This window comes from Rhinopithecus bieti, unplaced genomic scaffold (genome assembly GCF_001698545.2).
Source record: "Rhinopithecus bieti isolate Rb0 unplaced genomic scaffold, ASM169854v2 scaffold_28523, whole genome shotgun sequence".
NCBI lineage: Eukaryota > Metazoa > Chordata > Mammalia > Primates > Cercopithecidae > Rhinopithecus > Rhinopithecus bieti.
The window spans coordinates 54,377-69,711 of record NW_016812413.1 but is presented as its reverse complement, the minus strand read 5'-3'; the positions used below and the strand labels follow the sequence as shown (position 1 = coordinate 69,711).

The following is a 15,335-nucleotide window of genomic DNA, read 5'->3' as shown; positions in this document are numbered from 1 at the left end:
AAATTCCATGTCCCTGATTAGTTAATGTATTTTCTTAGATCTCAGGTGCACAGGGAAAAGGTAATCATGCACCTTAGCTCAGGGCACATTATGGTGGCTGCTCTGAGCAAGGCCCTTACTGTCTTTCCTTCTTTTCTCTGTTTATCCCACTCCCATTTCCCTGTCCACTTTCAGAAACTCGTTCTGAGGAGTTTATTATACGCTCTTTTATCCCACACTTTCTCTGCATATTTCAGTAAGGGAATGTCTTTGGAAAACATACATTGTTCTTTGGGGATGGGGGATATTAAAACAACTTTAAAGTGTGAATTGGTTTCCAAAAACCCATTCCATCCTCTTTACTCCATTTTGTATACTATCTCCTCAACTTTTCTAATAGAAAAGTTTGTGTATAATGTGGGGAGGATAAAAGAGTCAAGCCAATTTAAAATAGGCAAAACACTTGAACCAAAGAGAATTTACCAAAGAGAATTTCTTAATGGCCAAATGGCATAAGAAAGGATTCTTGGCTTCATTACTCATTCAGGGAACACAAATTTAAAATGCCATGATACACCACTACACACCCATCAGAGTGAGTAACATTTAAGAGACAGGGAAAACCACTGGCTTATAAAAATGCAGAGCAAGTGTAATTCTTGTTGCTGGCAAGAGAATATAACAGTACAGCGGGGAGTGGTGGCTCATGCCTGTAATCCCAGCACTTTGGGAGGCCGAGATGGGTGGATCACTTGAGATCAGGAGTTTAAGACCAGCTTGGCCAATGTGGCGCAACCCTGTCTCTACTAAAAATACAAAAATTAGCCGGGTGTTTTGATGGGCACCTGTAATCCCAGTTACTTGGGAGGCTGAGGTTGAAGTAGGAGAATTGCTTGAACCCGAGAGGCAGAAGTTGTAGTGAGCAGAGATTGTGCAATTGCACTCCAGCCCGGGTGACAAAGTGAGACTGTCTCAAAAATAAAATAAAATAAAATAAAATAAAATAAAATAAAAAGATAAAAGAGAATACAATAGTGCCACCATTCTAAAACACTGTCTAATAGTTTCTAATACAGTTGAAAAGACACCTACTTCATGACCCAGCCATTCCATTACTAGGTTTATACTCAACAGAAATGAAGGCACAGACCCATAAAAAGGCCCATAGTAGAATATTTGCAAACACCTTATTCACAATAGCCAAAACTAGAAATATTCCAATTGTCCATTAACTCTAGTATATTCATATGTTGGAATAACACTCATTAACACCAAAGAGCTGAGATACATGCTATAAAATGGAAGCATCTCATAACCATTGTTGCATTTAAAAAAAAAAAAAAAGAAAAACACAGGCACAATCAGTATAGTCCTTTATGTGATTTCTACAAGAAGCAAAAGTATACCACAGAGATAGAAATGAAATGGCGACTGCCTAAGTGGGGATGGGGTGAGGATTGACTGAAAAGGGGCTCTCATGACTTTTTGGTCTGTTGAAACTGTCCTGTAACTTGATCTAGGTGATGGTTTCTTTTGTCAAAATGCACTGGGCCACACACTTAAGATTGGTGCACTTTGGTCTCTGTCGATTATACTTCAGTCATTTATTGATAGCAAAATAAATAAATAAATAAATACAAACAAAATTTAAAATTGAGGTTGGAGATTGTCATTAACTTTAGATTTTATTGTATTCTTTAGGTTTTATTTAAAATAGCCAGTTAGAGTGCGAACTCTCATCTTCTCTTGTTCCATTTCTGATTTGGCCTGAAAAGGCCCCACGGATTTTTGAAATATCTGAGCCAGAAAAACAGGTAAGGCCACATCAGGCCAACAGTAAAAGATTCCAATAAGGCTGACTAACAGGCGGCACCTCACCTTTTGGGTGTTGTACTTGCTCAGAGAGGAAGCAAAAGCCTTTCAAGATAACTGGACCCCTAGGTGTGCAGGGTAGGAGTTCCCTCTATTCTTGACTCTACGGAGAGTTCTAAGCCACAGGAAAGTTGTGACCTCTCTAGCCGCAGGTCAACGGCGCAGCCTAGGCTCAGGTTGGAGGCGAAAGGGAAGGAAGAGCGCTGCACTCAAGAATGGACGTTGCCGGGCGCGGTGGCTCAAGCCTGTAATCCCAGCACTTTGGGAGGCCGAGACGGGCGGATTCCGAGGTCAGGAGATCGAGACCATCCTGGCTAACACGGGTGAAACCCCGTCCTCTACTAACAACTCAAAAACTAGCGGCGACGGTCGTGCGGGGCCTGTAGTCCCCAAGCTACTCGGGAGGCTGAGGCAGGAGAATGGCGTAAACCCGGGAGGCGGAGCTTGCCAGTGAGCTGAGATCCGGCCATCTGCACTCCAGCCCCGGGCGACAGAGGCGAGACTCCGCTCAAAAACAAAAAAAAAAAAAAAAAAAAGAATGGACGTGCCATGACTCGGATTCTAGCCAAGCCTCCTGCGGTCCACAGCGTCAGAGTACTGAACACAGTAGGATAACCGCGAGCCGCAGGAGCTGAAGCCGCGCCGGGCCTCTTTTTCTTTAAACTTATGCAGGGCTGCTCCGTTTTGGAGACCTAAGGGTCCGCAGTAGATTTCGTTCTTTCTTGCTGTCTCTCCGTTTTTCCTCCCTTTCTTCCCCATTCTGCTACAATAAAAAAAAAAAAAAAAAAAAAAAAAAAAAAAAACTCTTCTCACGTCTCCCTTGTGCAGTCCTTACCGCTGCACAAAGCTACTGCGAAGTTCAGTCTCCCGGGTCCACGCCTCTGTCGACTTCCTTGCCCTCCTCCTCGCAATTCCCTGTTGGATTCAACCCTTGCCGGCTCCGGCCTCCTGCCCCAGACAGGCACACAAAAACAGCGCAGCTGAGCCCCGGCAGCTCCCTGCCTCAGAGCGGGAAGAGAGGACACTGGAGGCCTCGCCCCTTGCGCGCCCCACAGGATGCCGAGAAATCAATCGGAATAAATGCTTTTTAAAAAGAGCTTACTTCCACTTCGTGATGAACCTCCGCAACATGTCGAAATCCTGTCTCTATAAAAAATACAGAAATTAGCCGGGCGTGGTGGCGCGCGCCTGTCGTCTCAGCTACTTAGGGACTGAGGTAAGAAGATCACTTGGTCCCGGGAGGTCGAGGCTGCAGTGAGCCTTGTTTGCACCACTGCACTCCAGCCTGGGCGACCAAGTGAGACCCTGTCGCAAAACAAAACAAAACAACACAAAACTTCCCCATAGAAAAATAGTTCATGATTTACATTCTCAGGACTCTTCAAAGGACTAAAAGCCAAAGGCGATGACCCTGGTGAGTGGCAGGCCCTGCTCCCCGCGAGGGGACCAAGAGCGACTCTCATCACCATCCCTGCCCTGGTGGAGCCCACCTGCGGACGCAGGATCCGAAGACCGCAGCGCAAGCTCCGCAGCGGCCCCGAAAGAGACTGGGCATGGTGGGCACAGGCTCCCTTACTGGGTGAAGGCGGCGCAAAGAACGGGAAGAGGCATCCTGGGAACCCACCGGGCATCCAGCCTCCCTTGGGCCCCCTGGCGGCTCGGGCCCGGGTCGCAGACGGGGCCTTTCGGGGCCTTCTGAAGCAGGGGAGGGGCAGGGCTGTGGAAGGCCATTAGGCTGTCCTTCTGGCTTCAGAATCTCCCAACCCGCGGGTGTGCAACGTGATCAGCGCGACTCACCGCTCTAATCTCCAGTTTTCCCTGCTGACGGGCAGGCCCTCAGGACGGAAGGGACGGAGACAGTTTGGTGAGTGTGCCCTGCATGTAGCGCCCAGTAGAATCAGTAGTAGTGGTCTCTGTGGTGCAATCAGTTAGCGCCTTCCTCTGTTAACAGAAAGGCTGGTGGTCCCGGGACTCCTCGCTTTGTTGTTTTAACCCGTTTCTGTTGATATACAATCAACTCCAGCCTAATCAGGAGACATACACGTCCTCTTCCCCACCTTCTTAGGTCTGAGGTTTGGCAAGGGCCATGGTGCCTTGTACCTGTCAAACTCAGGAATCCCAGAGACCTTAGACAGGGACTCACTTCTAGTGTGATAAAAATGTTCTTTGCTCCCATGGAAGGCTTGGGGTAGTAACGTGCCTCGACTTTTTCATGTTTAATAATAGGAGACCTATTACAGTAGTATTCTGTCCCCAGGATGTGCCTGGGTTTAGTGATTCTTCTATCAATAATGTGACCAGTGGAATCAGTCATCCTCATAGTGATCCTCGCCATTGTTTGTAAAAACAGCATTTCTTCCTCTGTTTGTGCATGAGTTAACCCTTTTCAAGATGTTTTTGAAATGAGGTGGGTTTCATGGCTTTAGGATTACAAATGATGCTGCAATCTCCACTATTCTTGTACACATATTTTTGGTCACTCCTGCAGATGTTTCCATAGTGTAGAGAACAGGATGTGCCAGTTTTACACTACAGCATTTATGTAATGCTTCTAATTTGAGTACATTCTACAAATTTATCTTCCGTGGGAGCAGTACCAAATCATATTCCAATTTGTTTCCCAATTCTATCAATGTCCCTTTTGTCATTTACTTGCCAGCACAAAAAACTTTTCTACACATCAATGTATGATATTCCACTGAGGGGAGAGGCATCCTGCTGGCTTAACTGAGGGGGTGAGCAACTGAAGGACATGGTGGACATTACACACAGATATTCTGTGGCATAGGATGAGCTGCTAAACTTCTAGGATGTTTTAAAGTCCTCCAACATCTGTAATTGTTTTCTATGGTGACCAAGCCATGTGGGTCCAGAGAAGATGCGCCACAGTGACCTCTTTGACAGCTTTCTGTCAAGTCATGTATCCAAGGGGAGCAAAATCACAAAGGTCCCAGATGATTTTTTTCTTCTCCCTTTTCCTCTTTTCTTCACAAATCTTGGTTTTGCTTTTGTTTGACCAAACCAATCTAATGCCTGTTCTCCCTTCTACACAATGGTAAATCAACACGCAAATCGCTATCCCTTTATTATTCTTTGATAGATTTCTGCAGCGGCTATGTCCATAAAAATTAGCCCTTTTGAGATCCATCATTGGAGCCAACAGAACCCTGCACACAACAGCCACCTTGTGCAGACCTGGGCCCTTACAGCTATTGGCTCATGTTCCTTCAGTTCTTCTACCGAATATTATGAGTAGAAACTGAGCTCTTTGGCTTTTACCCACTACTATGGCTATAGTACATTTTCTGTCTCTCGTCTCTCTCATTTTTGTATCATGATTTTCTGCCATCAGTGGCACCAGTGTGGGTTTCTTGTTTTGATGTTATCGAGTGAACTTCTGGGATTGTTTTATGAGTATATAACAGTCGGTATTAAATTATCCTGTTGATGAAGACTTGTGTTGTACCCAGTTTTCCTTAGTATAAAAATGAGGTTAATAAGAACATTTTTGGTAGAAGCCTTGTTGGATGTATTGCTCATTTTATGTGGGTAATCAATAAAAGCAAGTGTGCTTGCTTTTCAGGTAGGCTTAACTCAATAAGAAACTGCCAATTATTAGAACAGCTGTTGTGCTAAATTGCAGTCCAACTAACATCACACAGCAATATCATACACACTCTGTATCAGGAAGCAGGAGAGGCAACAACTTTCAAAATCAATTTTTCTATGTTTCCTTTCATTTTCTTGTGAACCCTTAATGACACACCAAGTGTCACCACCGGCCTATTCAAGTCTTGCTGCAGAGCCATGGAGTGATACAGCAGGACAACCGTGCCAAGTCTCAAGCTCATAAACACCAGGCAGTAATTGATGCATATGAAATGAGAAGGGTCAGATGATTCCTCCCTCTCCTGCCATGTCTGTGCCTCTCTTTGCAGCTGCCATGTCACTGAAAACAATTGCTCACGCTTATTTTCTCAAAGATAAAGCCAGACATTAGTCAAAGCTGTGAAAACAGATTTTATTCAGTAACTACTGACCACAGAGGAAGGGGCTGAGGTCCATCGCATTTGTGCAGAGGTGATGGCATTCTAATCAGAGAGTGAGGCAGGGGAGAGGGTGGGGCACAAGTGAAACATTACAAAAGATTGGTCATTGTAAGCTTCTGCCTTATCAAGACAGCTGTGTCTGCCAGCTGTCAATGTTAGACATTAGAATTCTAACCTCCCACAGAGAACAGAAGACAGAGATTCAGTCCTTCCTAAGGACTACACCTCAAAGGAATGGCTTTCAGATCCTGGGGAAAGACACACTGGAGTCCCTAGGAGATACACACATTTCTCAAAGGGATGGAAAAGGATTCCCTTCTTAGTAAGTGCTATAAGAATTAACCTACCATCATCAGCAGGTATTGGCTAGAAATAAAGTAAGTTCCTCTGGCAGCCTTGAGCTTTCTTAAGTAGGCATTGTCATGGGAGCCTAGGGTAATCCACGGGACATGGTCTTATGCTATTAGAAGCCATGATAGAACCTGATCATCTCTTAGCACAGAGGTTTAAACTGAGTCTTTGTTTGCTGAGTTTGGTGGTTCTCACTTTTCATCCCTCCATTCCATGGCCAGGATTTTACTGGACTCTGATAGATGGACATGGCCATGGGCCATTTTCAGTGACGTTCAAGCAGCCCGGGCATAGCTATTGAGATCTGACTGAAAATAAAGGAAACCATGAGATTGAGAGTGGGCCCCACAATAGGAATGTGTTACCAATATTCAGGAGATAAAAATATTTCTAGGATTTGTCAAAATGGAAAGTGACTTATGCAGCCAGGATGAAATTCAAACTCACATTATCGAAGTATCCAGTTTATTGATATTTTGTATAAGAAAGCCATGGCAAAATGACAATCCACAAGTGGCAATAGTATGTACGACTCCATAATGTCAAAATTATCCTCATGGTAAATGAAACTCCTACATGTTGCTATAGTAAGGGAATGGAAGCCAGTGTTATGCTGGAATATATTAATTGTCATGGGATAAACAGGCAGGACATGTTGCTACATTTTTTAGTCACTTCTATTGAGAGTATTTGTGAAGGTTAATTTTTGTGTCACTTTGACTGGGCCAGGGGGTGCCCAGATATTTGGTTAGACATGATTTCTCACTGTGTCTCTGAGGGCGTTTCTGAAGGAGATTGACATTTGAATCAGTAAACTGAGTGAAGCAGATTGCCCTCCCCAGTGCCCTCCTGCAAATACAACAGTACCAGGAGCTTGACATTGATACAAGCAAGGTACAGAATATTTCCATCAACACCAGGATTCATCATGTCGCTTTTTTATAGCCATGACCCTGTATCTTCAGTGCTGCTCCTCCTTTCCTCCTTAACCCCTGGCAAATACTAACGTATTCCCCATTCATATATAATTTATTCATTTCAAGAATGTTATGTAAATGGAATCCTCCATGTCCCCTTTGGGATTACCCTTTGTCCACTCAGCATAATTCTGTGGAGATTCATCCAGGTTATTGTGGGTATCAATAGTTTGTTGTTTTTTAAAAAAATTATTGAGGACTATTTGATGCTATGGATATATAACATAGTTTAACCATTCTCCTCATGAAAGTCATCTATGCATTGTTTCCCCAGTTTTTGCCTATTAAAAACAAGGCTGCTATAAACTTTAAGTATACAGATTTTGTGTGAACATAAGATTCTATTTCTCTGTGATAAACGCAGGGAATGCAATTCCTAAGTGGTATGGTAGTTGCACATATAGTTTTAAAAGTAAAAACTATACAGATATTCTCCAGAGTGGGCTGTAACCTTTTACATTCCCACCAGCAATGTATGAGTGATCCAGCTTTCTCTGAATCCTTGACAGAACTTGATGTGGTTACACTTTTCTTTTGGTCATTCTGATAGGTATGTAGCAATTTTTCATTGTGATTTTAATTAGTATATCACTAGTTGCTACTAATGTTCTGATTTCAACATATGAATTTGGGGGAGGGGACTGAGCACAATGCATCCCATAACAGTGTATATTCTGGTGTGGTTGCGTGTTCTAAAATTGTCAATTTAAGTCCTGCTGGTTGATCATGCTGTTGGGTTCTTCTACATTCTTGTTGATTTTCTGTCTGATTGTTGTATAAATTGTGAGAAAGGGGAACGTTGAAGCATACAGCTATATTTGTGGATTTGTCTAGTTCTCTGTTCAGTATTTTCAGTTGTTTTTGCATAGACATTTATGACTTTTGTCAGGGGAGGAGTTGGTGGATTGGTTGTTTCCTCGTTATCTAATGTCCCTCTCTGTCTCTGATTAGTTTCTTTGTTCTGAAATATACTGTATCTGACATTAATATAGCCAGTCTTGCTTTCCTTTGTCTAAGGTTTGCATGATATATCTTTTCCCATCCTTTTGATTTCAACTTGCCTGTATCATCATATTTGAAGGTAGTCTCTTTGTTGCCAGGATATAGTTGGGTCATGTCCATTAACCTACTCTGCCAATCTGTGTCTTATAATTGGTGTACTTAGGCCATTGATATTTAATATGATGATTGACATGTTAGGGCTTAAATCTGCCATTATATTTTTCCTTTTGTGTTTGTTCTCTCTGGTGTCATTTTCTGGATATGCTTTCTTTTCCTTACCTTACTGTGGTGACTTGAACATCTTTGAGAATGGTGTTTTGCCTTATCTATAGTGTTTTTGAGTATATCTGTTTGCATAGCCCTCTTGATTTTTACAGACATTCATATGTCTGTGCATCTATATCTGACCACACAGTATACTGGTATCATTGTTGTATCAGCTTCAGTGAATGACAGACGAGTTACCTCCCTTGTAGGTCTCTTTACCCTTCCAGTTTATAATTGTTTCAAACATTTTCTTTAAGGAGAGTTAGAACCACATCGAACAATGCTACAATTTTTTCTGAAACCATCAATCATAGTTTAGAAAACTCAAGAGAAGGAAGGCCTATTTTGCTTACCATGTATTTTTTTAAAATTTTCTTTCTGATGTCCCAAGGTTCCTTCTTTAATCATTCCCTTTCTGTCTAGAGAATTCCCTTTAGCCTTTCTTTTAGGGTAGAACTGCTGGTCAGAGATTCCCTTAGCTTTTCTTAATCTGAAACTGTTTTGATCTTCCCCTTAATCCCTGAAAGATGTTTCTGTTGGAGAGAGGAGTCTGGGCTGACAATTGTTTTCTTTCACGGCTTGAAAAGCACTGGGCAACTTCTTTCTGCCTCCGTGGTTTCTGATGAGAAATCCATCATCACCGGAATTGTTTTTCCTTTCTAGGTAAGGTGTCACCTTTCTCTGTTGCTTTCAAGATATTTTCTTTGTCTTTCATTTCCGATATTATATTTTTTCATGTGTCTTGCCATGGACCTCTTTGGGTTTTATCCCATTTGGGGTTCTCACGGCTTCTCAAACCTGTAGGTTTACGTCTCTTGCCAACTCTGAGAAGCTTTTAGCCATTTATTTCTTTATGTTTTCAGCCTGGTCCTCTTCCTCTTCCCCTTCCAGACATAGATAACAACATGAAAGTGAGACCTTTTGAGGTAGTTTCACAGGTCCCTGAGGTTCAGTTCACTTTCTCACCCAGTCTAGTTTTTCCCTGTTAAGATTGTGTAATTTCTTTTCTTTCTCCATGTGCAGTGGATGGATTTCTTTGCTGTGCACCATCCATTCTCCTGTTCAGCCTATGTGCCGGACTTTTTATTTTGGTTGTTGTATTTTCCACTTCTAATATTTCCATTTGGTTCTCCTTTAAATCTTGTATTTAATTGCTAAGGCTTTCTATTTGTCTATTGATTTCAAATGTGCTCGTAATTACTAAAGCATTTTCATCAGGCTTGCTTGCTTTAAGATCTTTGTCAGACAATCCCAACACCTCTCTCATCATATTGCCAGTGTGTATTTGCTGTCTATTTTCATTCAGTATGAGATTTTCCTGGTTCTTGGTATGATGAATGATTTTCAATTGAAACTTGGACTTTTGGGTATTATGTTATCAGACTCTCGATTTTATTTAAACCTTCTGTTTTAACTACCTTTTTCTGAGTCTGCTTCTGCAGGGGAAGGGGAGTAGCGCCATCTCATTGTAGCCAGGTGTGTGTAGAAATCCAGGTTTCTCCCCTGACCTACCTCTGTTGACACCCTAAGTGGAGGGCCCGCCAGGAAAGAGCAAGGATGAGGCCCCTTGGCTTGGGTGAAGGGTGGGCAGGGAGGGTCCTGCGGCTGCTGGGAGGACCAGAAGGGTCGATACCCTGTGAAAGAATGAGCCCTGATTGCCGGCGCCAGGGAAAAGGCCCCGAGGCGGGGTCTACAGCCTTGGAGGGGCGGCGTCCACACTCCTGTGCGCCCGGGACTCGGAAGCTCAAAACCCGCCGGCTGCTGCAGCTTCTGGGAGCCGGAGAGTGTCAGCGGGGCGAATCCCGCACACCGGCGCTTAGTTCTGGAACTGGATACCCCGCGGAAAGAATCGGGACCCCGTAGCCCGGCTATGGGTCTCCAGGGTCTTCATTTCGGGAGCAGGCGGGGAACCCTCAGCCCCGGCCTATTGCGATCCACAGTCTTCTTACGTGAGGGATCGCAGGTGCTTCCCGGGGCCTTTTGCCAGCACTTTCCTGGGGCAGCGGGAATGTCGAGATGCAGTCGAATTTCATCCGTCATAGACAGCAATACGCAGTTGCCCAAGGCGGCGCCTAAGATTTTCGTGGATGTGTCCTCAAGGGGCGGTGCTCAGGTCGTTTAGCTAGAGTGGGGTCAGCAGGTTTGCCTCACACACGAAAGGTGGCTTTCATAATGACCTTTTCCTTTTCTTTTTTTTTTCAAGGGAGGGGAGTGGACCTGAGGGGTGGGATGGGGGAACCTAGCTGCATCTTTGATCCGAAGAAGCACGGGAGGAGTTCCATTACTACCTGAAACCCCGCTGAGCACTAGGAACCAGGCCTGGTTTGCCCGCCGTGAGTTGGATCGGAGACGAGGGCACCAGATGAGGTGCACTTCATGTTAGCTTTAGATCCAGAAATTTCCAGTCTTCTCATCTATCGCCGAAATCTTCTTTCTGAACCTTTCAAGCTGACAGCTACAATGTCTCTGAAACCAAGGAGGCCTTTCCTGTGAAGCCCACTTGGCTTCCTCGCACCCCGACCTCAGTTGCGGAACCGGTTGAATTGCGTGGCGGAACAAAAGAAAACGAACCTAAATCTGCACCTGGAGCTCGAGCCAAAGACGCCTCAATTCAGTTTCATGCTCTACGAATTGAGCTAGTCGGGGGCGAAAGGGGACCCCTACAAATGTCTTTATCGGTAGAGCCCCTTGAGCCAGTTCAGAGATTAGGAACCAGAAGGACTCGGCTCATAACCCGCTGAGAGCCAATTCTGCACTTTGGTGGCAAGGAAACTGAGGCTCAGAAAGAGAGCAAGTGTTTGGCTCTGCCTCACACTGTGCTACAGCTAGGCTACAATGGAACACCGCTCAGTTTCCTTGTGGCCTGGCCTCAATACAGCCCAAAGCAGCGGCCAGGCTGTCAGAGGTGAGAGGTGTTGAGCAGCTGGGCAGTGATTGCTTGGAGCCCTGCAGTCCTGCAGCCCGCTTGGGTCACAGAGAGCCACTTTCAGTTGGGCTCTCCTCCTCTTAAAAAGTTAGTATTTACCTCCTCTTTTTTTCTTCATACAAGGAGATTGGTCTTTTTATCGGTTTCCCTGGTGGTCTAGTGGCTAGGATTCGGCGCTTTCACCGCCGCGGCCCGGGTTCGATTCCCGGTCAGGGAATGTGTTTTGCAACATCCCCAAATGGTATGTGAAGATTTGATAGAGAAACACACAGGTGATGATTAAAATGCAGAAATATGTTCCCAGCAGCAATATTTGTAATAATAAATGTTCGTCAGTTTGGATTTGTTATAGGTTGTGATCCCTCCATACCCTAAAAGGATATGCAATTCTTTCAAAGATGGATGTAGATAATGATAATAGCTGTGATGAGACCACCGGTGATGATGATAGTGATAATGACTAATGCTCTTGGAGTGTTTACTATGCATCAGGGCGTGGGCTCAATGTTTTATTCCGTGTCTTATTTAAACTTGGAACAACCCATTTTGAAACGCATTCCTATTGGGCCCATTTTACAATGCAGAAATGGAGGCACAGAAAACCTGAGTGACTTCAGAGTCACACTGCCATGGAATGAGGCTATCTGCTCACGTCTACAGCTTCATGGAGAGAAGAGTCCAAGGTTCTCTTGTTCTTCTGCTAGGGATTGTCATCTTCTCAGAGATGTGCAGCCTGAAGAATCAGCGAAGGCAGGTGCGGCGAGGAGGGAGGGAGAGAAAGGAGGTACGTATTGAGCTTGGGATAGGTAGATTCTGGAGCTCCAGAACTGAGCTTCTGCCTAAAATGCACCTTTTGTAAACAGCATTTACTTTTCTAACAAACCCTTAAGCCTTCAGGCAGGATTTTCATCATCTAACTTGAAGCAGATGGGCAACAAAGACCCCATATATCTGGACGTGGAAGAATGAAGGTCAGAAAAGAATAGTTACAAGGTTAACTACGCCTCTGTGTGGAACAGGACGAGTAGTCTTTAGTTTTTTTGCCGATGACTACCCTGATTGCTCCACAAAGAGGCAAGTGGTGCCTGGAAGTCTGACGACATCTGACTCAGACACCTACCTGTCCATTATTAAATGCCCCCACCCCCAGGTTGTGTATCCTCACTTCTTTGTGCCATTGCACAGGTTCTAGATGCCTGAGAGTGTGGTGACACGGAGGCCAGAAGTTGTGTGGTTGTCATGTTTCCGAGTTGACACCAGGCTGTGGGAGTAGGGGCAAGATGCAGGAATACCAGATCCATGACATTCTCCCCGGCCCACACTGCCTCCTGCACTTCCCCTATGGGAAGCCGCCCCACCACACGTGACCACCATAGCCTCTTGGTCTGAAGTCACCCACTTCCCTATCCTTTGCTATGCTTAATTTGTCGTGCTCACCATGTGCATTCCCTGTGCCCGAATGGGGAAATGCTTGTGGGGAGGACACAAGCTGGTTGTGTTCCCACTGCACGGTCCCTTCTTGATGCCTCCAGATGTGGGCTCGGTGGGGCAGGACTTGCTCACCATGCAGCTACTCACCTAGAGCAAGGCTTCACACCTCGTGAGCACCCAATGCTCGGTGAATGAAGGCGTTCCAATGCAGGTTTCTGAGAGACATCAAGAATTCTACTGGACTTCCCACTTTTAGTCCTTTGAATAATTCGGGTAATGGGAAGATAGAAAAGCTTTTCAAACCTGAGTGTTCTTTGTAAGGTTTATTCCAAGTCTAGAGGGCACCTTCTGGAATGAGCTCACCTCTCTGTAAGGGGACACTCCTTCAGCCTGTGGGACTCTGTAGGTAGAGAGGAAGGTAAACCCTGAACATTGAAGAGAAGGAGAAGAAAGTGGGTAATACTAGGGGCAGCCTGGAGTATGACAGACAGACAGACACAGGCACACAGACACGAAACCTCATCTCTACCAAGAAAAATTGAATAATTAGCCAGGCATGGTGGTGTGTGCCCGTAGTCCCAGCTACTCAGGAGGTTGCAGTGGGAGGATCGTTGGAGCGTGGGAGGCAGAGGTTGCAGTGAGCCAAGATTACACCACTGAAGTCCAGCTTGGGCTACAGAGTGAGACCCTGTCTCATGGAAGGAAGGAAGGAAGGAAGGAAGGAAGGAAGGAAGGAAGGGAGGGAGGGAGGGATGGAGGGAGGGAGGAAGGAGCCGGTGTGGTGGCTCATAACTGTAATCCCATCACTTTGGGAGTTTGAGTCCAGTAGATCACAAAGTCAGGAGATGAAGACGATCCTGGCTAACATGGTGATACCCCCATCTCTACTCAAAATACAAAATACAAAAAATTAGCCGGGCGTCGTGGCATGTGGCTGTAGTCCCAGCTACTTGGGAGGCTGAAGCAGGAGGACTACTTGAACACGGGAGGCAGAGGTTGCAGTGAGCCAATATCACACCAAAACCACAGTATCAGAGATGAGAAATTTGCTGGATGGGATTAACAGCAGATTAGATGTTGCGGAAGAAATGATCAGGGAACATGGAACCATGAATAACTGAAAATATGCAAAATGAAACTCACAGACAAAAGATTTTTTTTTAGTGAAAAGATTATCAGTGAACTGTCGGGCAGACTTAAGAGGTCTAATTTACAAGTAATGGGAGTTCCTGAGAAGGAGCAGGGAGGAAAGAAAACATTTATTTTCTTTGTGTTATTTTTATTAGGAATGGGGTCTCAGTACATTGCCCAGGCTGGTCTTGAATTTCAGGCCTCACTCAACATTTCCCTATTTGGCCTCCCGAAGGTGTGAGCCACTGTGCCTGGCCAATGTCTGAAGAAACAATAGCTGAAAACTTCTCAATCATAACAAAAATTATAAATCCAGTGACCCAAGGAGCTGAGGAAACCGAAGCACAAGAAACATGAAGAAAACCACTCCTAGATACATCTTAATAACATTGCTCAAATCCAACCAGAAGAAAAAGACATTGCACATACACAGGAACAAAGATGAGGATTGCATCAGCTTCCTGTCTGCTCCTGCCGGACTCTACCAGGAGCAGCAATGCGCTTGAGCAGAGAAGCAACTTCTTTAAGGTACTGAGGGCAGGGGAAGTTAGCCTAGAATACTATCCCAGAAAAAATAAATTCCCAAAACTGGAAGTGAAATAAGGACATTTAGAGATGTACAAAAGCTGACCAAATTCACCACTAGCTGACCCACACTACAAGAAACATCAAAGGAGTCCTCTAGGCAGAAGGAATCCAATACCAGATGAAAATCCAGATCTACACGAGGAAATGAAGAACACCAGAAATGGGTAACTATACAAGGTATTTTTTTATTTTGTAAATTTCTTTTGTAAAAATTTGACTATTTAAACAAAAGCAGTAACACTGTGTTGTTGGGCTTATAACAGGTAAAAGTAAAATACTGTCAGCAGTAGCATCAAGGCCAGAAAGCGAAGTGTAATATCACTTGAAGGTTGACTGTGATCAGTTAAAAAGATTTGCTCTAAGCCCTAAGGCAATTACTAAAATAACAAAAGAAAGAGTTATAGCTAATAAGCCAACAGAGGAGAGAGAATGGAATTATATAAAAACCGTGTGAACACTATGATAGAGTAATTGCTCTTCCTATAGTAATTGAACCTCTATGCTGTAGAAATACACCAGTGGCTGAAAATGTACGTACAGGAATGTCTAGAGCGTTATATGTTAATTGTAAAATCACGGAACCAATTTAACCTCAAAAGCATATGGAAAGGGCTAAATGAATGACAGTTAAAGGGAGAGAGAGAGAAGAGCGGGCCAGGCGCGGTGGGTAATCCCAGCACTTTGGGAGGCCGAGGCAGGCGGATCACGAGGTCAGGAGATGGAGACCACCCTGGCCAACATGGTGAAACCGTCTCTATTTTT

The 15,335-nt window shown here is 44.5% G+C and overlaps 1 non-coding gene across 1 annotated transcript; it reads left to right on the top strand.

Moving 5' to 3' along the window:
* Positions 1-11,568: 11,568 nt before the first annotated feature.
* TRNAE-UUC (transfer RNA glutamic acid (anticodon UUC)) lies at positions 11,569-11,640 on the top strand. The gene has a single exon. It is a non-coding gene; the product is annotated as a tRNA-Glu (tRNA).
* Positions 11,641-15,335: the final 3,695 nt, after the last annotated feature.